This window comes from Amborella trichopoda, chromosome 4, assembly GCF_054954075.1.
Source record: "Amborella trichopoda isolate Santa Cruz 75 chromosome 4, AtrichopodaSantaCruz75HAP2 v2.0, whole genome shotgun sequence".
NCBI lineage: Eukaryota > Viridiplantae > Streptophyta > Magnoliopsida > Amborellales > Amborellaceae > Amborella > Amborella trichopoda.
Genome location: NC_142339.1, coordinates 34,155,889 through 34,164,893, shown reverse-complemented (window position 1 = coordinate 34,164,893; position 9,005 = coordinate 34,155,889).

The window sequence follows — 9,005 nt, the reverse complement described above, 5'->3', positions numbered from 1 at the left end:
GGGTCTTGTCAGGGGCTTTTTGTTGGCCTGTCCCGAAAGTCTGGGCCCGTTGGCTAGGGAGGGGTTTGGCGAGGCGGCCTCTTGGTGAGGCTTCACCTTGAAGTCTTTGGCGTGGCTTGACAGTTATGAGCCTTTGGGGGCATCTTTGGCTTACCATTGTGACTTTCTTCTTTTTGGTTGACTTCTTGGAAACACAGTCTTTTAGCATGGGTCTTTAACCTAGCATCTTGGTGATTCTTCTGACTCCTGGGTCCCTTTGTGAACGGACTCAGACTATCGGATTCTTTTTGAAGCTCGTATTTTTGGGTCCTGATATCAGGGATTCTGACACCAGGGATTTTCTTTTGAATGCGGGCTAAAGCAGCCCATGAGGCGTGTGCTGCATCAACCTGCTTATTGGTCTTAAGCGCCCTTTGCAGAATTTCACTTGGACTTGGTAAGTGGCGCCTTAGAAACGGTTTTCACCAACCTCCTTTTATTTGGGGCTCTTTTACCCGTGACCTAACGACGTCCACCCTTGTTCTTCCATTTTTACTCACAGTGCCGTTTCGAGTTTTCACCGTGCCCAGGTTTTTACTTTCATGGAACTCTCTTACTCATGGTTTCGTGACCATGCCCGTCCATCATTTTTGCTCATGGCGTTCCCTTGTTCAGGTATACACCATGCCTGTTATTTTTTTTTTTTGTATTTGTTTTGTGAAGGCGTGTTTAAGGTCATGCCTTCAGGATCTGTGTGAAGCCTTTAAATGTCATGCAGCCTAGACGTGCGCTATAGTTTAAGGTCATACAGCTAGACCGTGGTGGTGATGAATGGCAGTCTATGCAGGCCATGGAGTGAGTAAGATGGCGGTTTGACTCACTTTGGGGAAATGACACGAGACTGCCTGTGAAAGATGGATGGTGTTGGTATGGAAGGTAGAAATTGGTGACCCACTAGCTGACGGTGGGTATGGATGGTGGGATGGTTCACCATTTGTGAGCTCGGGCGAAACTCACTGGGGAATGATGAGTGGTAATGAAGTGAATGAATTCACTTGGGATTTGATGAAGGTGGTACGCCGCACATGGATGGGTCGCGTAGGGAAGGCATGCTTGAAGATACATGTAAAGGGCATGTGCACGTGTGTGGGGGTGTGTTTATGGTCATGCTTCATGGGCAAAACAGTTTAAAGTCATGCGGCCAAAACGTGCACTATAGTTTAAGGTCATATAGCTTGGACCATTGCCATGCAGTTTAAAGTCATGCAGCATGGACCATGCAGTTTAAGGTAGTGCAACTGGACCTCCGCTACAGTTTAAGGTCATATAGTCGGACTATGGCTATGTAGTTTAAGGTCATGCAGCTAGGACCACGGCTACAATTTAAGGTCATATAGTTTGGACCATGGCTATGCAGTTTAATGTCATGCAACTAAGACCACGACTATAGTTTAAGGTCGTATAGTTTGGACCATGCATTTTAGGGTCGTGCATCTAGACCTCTACTACAGTTTAAGGTCGTATAGTTTGGACCATGTAGTTTAAGGTTGTGCATCTAGCCCATTGTGTGGGTCGTCACATAAGTGAAGCTCTATGGGGAATAAAAGCATGGATGAGAATCCGACTTCCTAGGGATGAAAACGGTTAATGCCAGCAAAGGATTAGATGGAGATGGTGGGCCTGCGAGGGATGGAAAACAAACTTCATGGGGATTAGAGGGTGAGTGTGACTCCCTGGGGACGAAGGGCAGTGTCATGCTCATTACTCCACTGGGGATGACAGGACGGGGCACAAATGTAATTCCATGGGGATAATAGTAGAACGCACACGACGATAACAAGGCTTAAGTACGCATGGTGCTAGCATGGGTGACAGTCACATGTGTGACACTAGCTTGAGGGGAAATTGCATGAATGATGCTGAGCAGTCATCACAGACAGCGTTGGTCACGCACGGCATTGATCAATGACTTTCGCACACAGCGTTAGTCACAAGCATTAGTCATGGGCGGCGTTGAGTTCGGGCCTCAGGTCTGGGCCTGACCCCGTCCAAATCCATCTGACACTGGATGTTCGATGCTACATGGGCGGCGGTGACCTGTGTTCGGGCATCGGGCCTGAGCCTGGCCCGGTCTGGCCCATCGCAGTTTGGCCTTTTGGGACTTAACTGACATTTCCAGCTTGTTCGAGGCACTTCGGGGAAGCATCTTCTATAAAGGGGTAAACCCGGTTTTCACCACTTTATCGAAGGTAAAACGAAGTGAGGTCAGTGAGAGAGAGTGAGAACTTTCTAGCTAGGGAACACAGGTAGTTGTTGGAAGTCCAGCGAGCAGCGAGAAACTCCAGTAGAATACTTCGTAGAGGGTTACAGTGGCCAGGCGAGTACCACTGTTGCCAAGGCAAAGAAAACAGTAGGTTTGCCAGGGTCTGTTGAGATTCTGGCAGTGGTTTTGGGACATCGAAAAAGTGTTGAAAAGGGGTTGAGAGCTTAGCAGGGTCCCGCCAGTAGGGCGATTATCCGGTGGTTTTTCATCATCAGGAGGACATGAAAGGTCTGACATTGTGTTTCCAACGATTTTTCGACAGTGTGGAGGAAGGGGAAAGGTCCTCCAGTACGTTTCTGGCATGTGAAGGAGTTCCCCGGTGGTAGCCAGAAGGTCAGGCGATTCTCAGCGAGAAGGTAAGAAGTCACAGGGCAGTGAAGAGTCACCGACAGTGAATGATCACTGTCACGATAGTCATTCAAACGTGTGGGGGCGTGTGTCAGACCACATTGTGATAGGCAGTTGTCAGGCGGCGTGCTCAGGATTCGAGGTGACACGTGTGCAATCTGTGGCACGTGTGAAGGATTTGAGCACAAACAATGTTGCTCAGAGATCATAGGTGGCGATAGTCGTGATAAGCATAACCAACGTTAGCCCTTGGAACACAGTTGACGTTAGCCTTTGAAAACGCAGCAGGCGTTAGTCCTTGACAAACGCAGCCGGTGTTAGTCCTCAATCGACGCAAGTGGTGTTAGCCCTTAATCAAACACAGTTCGTGTTTGTCACTCGAGACCCAAGCGACGTTAGCCCTTAATCGACACGAGCGACATTAATCACACAAGACGCTAGTCAGTGCCTTTCATGCGTGGCGATAGCCTTGCACCCTAGTGATTCACACACGGTTAAGCTTAGTCTGATGGCTGAGTCTTCATACAAAATCCATGACATGAAGAACCTTCCGAGGGGAGGAGAGCTTGAAACCAATGAATTTACTGGAGAGAGCCTGGTCAGGGGTGAACCCATTTGGTTGACGAAACCAATATGCAAACTGGAGTGGCCCTTTAGTGTCACTTTCATTACTGACCTAGTTCGATTTGAGCTCTAAGAAGACAATGATGAAAATGTCAACATTGAAGAAGGGGTGTCCCTCCTTCATTGCATGCATAGGACCGTGGCTTCTGGAGAGAACTTACCCACTTTGGGGAAGAGGATGGTAAAGACAATGGGGCTTATATGGTCCTCTACTGGTCTCTGAGTGCAAGGGGAGCACCAATATTTGAAGGGGTACTCTTCCTGGACCATTAAGGTGCTGGGATTGTACAGAAGTATTCTAGAACATGCCTCTCTATTAGCTACCGTGCAGTGTTCAGACAGCTTTTACAACTGATGTTCGAATACCGTCAAGGTATTATTAGAGACATGGAGTCATGTAAGGAATACATGGCTCCTCGATCATGGTGAAACAGGGATCTCCTTGCTAGATCTTCATTTTATAGGTGGGATCCCACTTATAGGCGTGATGTATGACGAGTTCATGCCTCACGATGATTTTTGGTGGTGTCCGCCTTGAGGAAGAGGAACCACTCGCTGATCTTCGAGAGATTTTTGAAATTTACTAGTTGCTTCATGTGACCTTTGCTGAATGGCTGAAATTCTTTTGCGGCGATTATCTTGAGGAAGCTGGCACAGTTATTTCGAGAGGGAAAGGGATGGCAACTACGAAGGGGACGCCTCCAATTTTCCAGTTCTAGGCTAGTGATGATTGCGTCTTTTTGTCTGCCTACCTGGCCTTGTTCTTGTGCAAATTTGCTCTCCCTGGAGGGTCTGATACAATCTGTCCAGGCACATTCTATGTGGCTTGTGACATGGCGAGAGGGCGTCAGTATGCCATTGTACAACCATTCCTGTGTAGCATTTACCATGGGCTGGGAGCTATCTTGAGAGGAATGGCCTACAAAGTCAAGGAGGGGGCAATGGCCTTGTCAGAGGCAAAGCTTTCCCTGGGGACTTCAAGACACCATTCCCCATTCACTATGCATACGAGTGGTTAGAAGCCTATTTCCTGGCCACTTACGTCAGAAATCTGGGCGTGGGGGAGAAGATGTGGCCCTTTCTGACGAGGATTGCCAGGCAAAAGGCTATCTTTCATAGCCCAGGGAATGCGCGGAACTTGTTCGGGAACAAGTTCTCCAGTATGTGTCGGGTTGCCTTTTCAATTGTGGGCTTTACTAACTGGGCGTTTATTGACGAAATGGGTAAGGAGCTGGATGGTTCCTCTACTATCATCAAGGAGCTCATGTTTATCTTGAGCATTAGAGGAGGAGTTTTGCCTTACAGGACCCCCTATACCACCAGACCCGAAGGGTATATCCCCCATCATTTTGGTCGTCAGTGTTGTCCCTTGTCTATATTCTTCGAGAATCGCCATGGCAGAGTGAACACAATAAGGAAGGAAGAGCTAGGGACTCTTCGCGAATCATGGCTGCCTGAGAACATTTGCACCGCAAGGTCTACATGTTTAGACATGACAGAACTCAGCAAGTATGTGGTACCGCACTTTGGCAGGAGAGTTCTAACAATTGAGGCTTATGCGCGCTAGTGGAGGATCACCAGCCGGGAATATTGGGAGGCTGATCACTGCTAGAAAGGAGAGAACTACAACTGACACTAAGATACCAAGCAAAGGAAGATCTTCAGGACTCCTCCTCTAGGCGAGGTTTTTACCCTAGACTATCCCTGAAACTGGAAGGCTCTTGGGATATCCCGAGAGATAGCAGCAGACTTCTCTTCACCGCAGCTTCTTGCTACGGAGAAGGAGATTGGGAGCCTTTTTGACAAACTCACCTCTATCTTTCAATGGAAGGAGGGTTGCAAAGTTCTTGATCGTGAAGGGCGCCCGATTCAAGACTTGAATGCATTGATAGGGGGCGGCCTACATAGCGCTCTTGCTGCAGAGAGTTCTGAGATGACTACTCCTTCCTCGGTAGGAGGAAAGAAAAAGAAGCGTGCTGCCCCTACTGGTACTCGAGCACTGCCTCGGGCCGTCAGGCCTGCTCCAAAATGCAGGAGCGCGAAACTTTCGATTATTCTAGAACCATTAGATAGCTCTTCATCGTCTACCCTTTCTCTATCATCCTTTACTTCTCCTGAACTGATTTCTACCTCTTTAGAGACTGAGGTAGATGACTCTAGTACCTCTGAGCCCATCATAATTGTTTCTGACAGCGAGGGGCCACTTGAGCTTGGGGTGGTGCCCGAGGTTCCAAGAACGACTCCTGAGTTGGATTTGGCTCCAATGGAGATTGATGGGCTGGAGATGAAGGTCCTGCAGTTTCTACTCAAAGGGAGGAACTCGAAGTTGATAGGACCTTTAAACCTCAGGAGACTGCTGCCCAGACCGAGGTAGAGGCTGCAGTCATGGGTAGTGAAGGCCCATGTATCCCTCAAGAGGAGGAGCCCATAATTGACAAGGCACTTGAGAATCAAGAAGCTGCTGCCCCAGGTGACGAAGTTATGGGTGGTGAAGACCCAGGCCTTTCTCAGGGGTAAGATTTTGAGGGCTTAGAGGCAATGGCCCTAGAGAGTGCAGGTCCTGAAGAGAAAGTGGTAGAGGTTCTGGTTGTGGGGGATGTGGACTAGGTAGAAGAGGTCGCGGTTGAGATCAGAGTGGCGGTCCCAGAGGACGTAGGCCAAAGGGAGGAGGTTGGCTCTAAACTTGTCGAGGCCGAGGTGGCAGTTCAGGAGGCTAAAGGGCAAGGAGAAGTAGTTGGCGTAGAACTTATCGAGGCCATACTAAAGGGTGAGAGGCAAGGAGAAGAGGCTGCTTTAGGCCACGCTGAGATTGGAGTGGTAGCCTCATCAGGCAAAGGTCAAGGTGAGGAGGTTGTTGTCGACCTTATTGAGACTGCTCCAGAAAATGAGGGGCAAAGAGAAGAAGTTGGGCCTAAAGGGGCCGAGCCTGCTGTGATGGCTCTAGAGATTGAGACTCAAGGAGAAGCTTGTCCTATGAGGATTGAATAGGGTGAGACTGTGATTGAGGGCCTAGGGATAGAATCTGGTCCTGAGAGGGCTGAGCCTGATGGGAGTAAGGCCATGAGGGAAGGGCCAAGCGAGGAGGTTCTGTTGAGGGGACTGAGCAGCTTGAGACTGGGGCTCCCTTTGAATCTGAGGAGCCCGAGGATTTAAGCTTTGCGATTGCTCTAGAAGAGCCAGTGACTCACATGGCTATCATCCCTTCAAGCCCGACCCTCAAAACCGAAGCTTCTTCCGTTGTGGTGGCCCCAATAGCACTATCCAAGCCTAGTTTTAATGGGATGCCCAGCATAATTAAGGACATGCGTCGCCTTAGCGTTCAGAGACTGAAGGATCTGCCTCTTACTGAACTTGACGATGCAATTCAAAAGTAAAGGCAGATCGCCCTTTTAGGGGATGCACCAGAGGTTCTCCTTTACTTTGATGGTGCCATAAACGAGCTTGAGGGATGGAGAATAAAGGCGCTTGAACAAGAAACAAGAGCACGAAAATTAGAGGATTCTCAATTGGCCTCTCAAGAGGTCTCTCTCATGCATCGTCATGAATCAATTTAGGCTCATACACATAAAAGGGATGTTGTGGCTTCTCGGAGATCTGATCTCAATGAAGGGGCAATCAGTCGCTTCAACAGAATGACGGCCCTGAAGGCATACAGAAGATGAGGGAGGAGTTTGATGGGCACGAGGCGGAGGTGAAAGCTTGGGAAGTAGAAGATGATGTCTTAGCCAAGAAATATCAGCCATTGACTACATCGTGGGGGAGGAAGCCGCCTCTTTGGAACAAGAGGCTCAATTGGTGCTTGATCTGAAGGAATGCATTCAACAGGCCAAGGCTTCCTTTGCAACTTCCAGAGCGAAGATTGATGAGATCATTGATTGTTTTTGAAAGTGTCATTTTGTCCTTTACCCCTTTTTCTTTCTTTGTATAATGACACTTCTAACGATCTCATAATTTATGAATGAGTTCTCTTCTATGACTTTGTTCTTTCTCTTTGCTTCATTGCATCTCATCTCTCACTCTTGGTTTAGCCACGCATCAGGGCATTCACTGTTTCTGCCCATTTTTTAAGGAAAACCCTAAGCCTTGCTTTGTCTTGTGACAAACTGCTATGGTTTCAATGACCTCAAATGGGGGAGAAATTGCCTCTTCTCCTCTTAATGTTTGATTGGACAGGGGCTCATAATTCATTTTTCTCATTATTTGATGAGCCTACTCACTGTAAATAGTCCAATTAGGAGGGGCTTTGGCTTCTATTCGAGGCACATTTAATTCAAATTTATCATATCTCTTGGTCTCAGGCACGAATTCCTTTAGATGTTTTGAAGTGATACGCATAACCTCCATTTGGTTTTGGAGACTGCGAACTTCGCTTCTAACTCTGCCAGGGGATCCTGCTCTTGAGGGCGAGAAGGCTGTCCTTCCTTCGATTGCTCTCCTCCAACAGAATTAGGGAAGCGCAAGACTTGTAGCTGACTATTGACCTGAGCTAATCTTGTATTGGGACAAGGAGCATCATCTTTGCTTACGGAAACTGGGGTTTGGAGTACCTTTCGAGGCGGCTGGTGCGCCAATTCTGTTTTCAAGAGTGCAATGGGGACATGCTGGACTTTTTGATGGTCCGACGTGTAGGTGACCTTTGGAGCAGGGAAATCTATCCCCATGACTTCCTCAATCTCAGAAGTGACTTCGGGTTCATCTTCTTGCAAAGGTGGCTTAGGACTGGAAGAAGAGGGGGAAGCCACATCTTCAGGCGAAGATGGAGTTTCCTCAAGGATGGTAGATGGCATATTTGGATGAATGGGAGTCAGAGGGAGATTTTTGCCTTTTCTTTCCTCTCCTTTGAACATGTTCACCAGTGTTCACCCGATGTCCTCAACATCTTCATGAGGTGAAGGTTCTGTCTTCCTCACAGACTTGTGATCACCATCATTTGGCTTTTGGGGTGACATTGAATCTGTGAAGTAATACTGGGCGTCAGTATAGTGAGTTTCAACTACAGGAAACGACCTTTTATCAGCATGTAACATATACTTTCTGCCATCTCGACTATACTTGAAGCACTGGTGCAATGTGGATGGAACCACCTCCTGGTCATGGAGCCATGAGCAGTCGAGAAGGATGTTGTAGGAGGTGTCGGTATCAATTACATGAAATTGAGTGTAATTGTTTAATTCACCGATCTTGAGACAAAGGAAAACTGTGCCAGTCGATTTCTCTCCTAACTAGTTGAACCCCTGGACTGTGATATGAGTCGGAGTAAGGTCTTCAGACCCCAATCCCAATTGAGTGAGAATTCTCCTAGGGATAAGGTTGACTACTGACGCTCCATCCAGCATTATTCGGTTGACAGGGAATGCATGTAACTCACCAATCATGAAGAGAGGGTGGTTGTGAAACTTTCCTCAGAATTCTCCTAGGGATAAGGTTGACTACTGATGCTCCATCCAGCATTATTTGATTGACAGGGAATGCATGTAACTCACCAGTCACGAAGAGAGGGTGGTTGTGAAACTTTCCTCCCAATTAAAGATCATCCTCTGAGAATGTAAGCAAGATCATCCTCGGAGAATGTAAGCACCATACATCCATTCAAGATTGCTGGGTCCACCGCAATGGGTTTTACCTCGGTCTCGTACACCTCTGGATCGAAAAGAGCGTGAACTTGAGCCATACGGTAACCCCTTGAGAGCATGAGGGCACCATATATATTGAGAAGGGCTGGAAGCTTCCT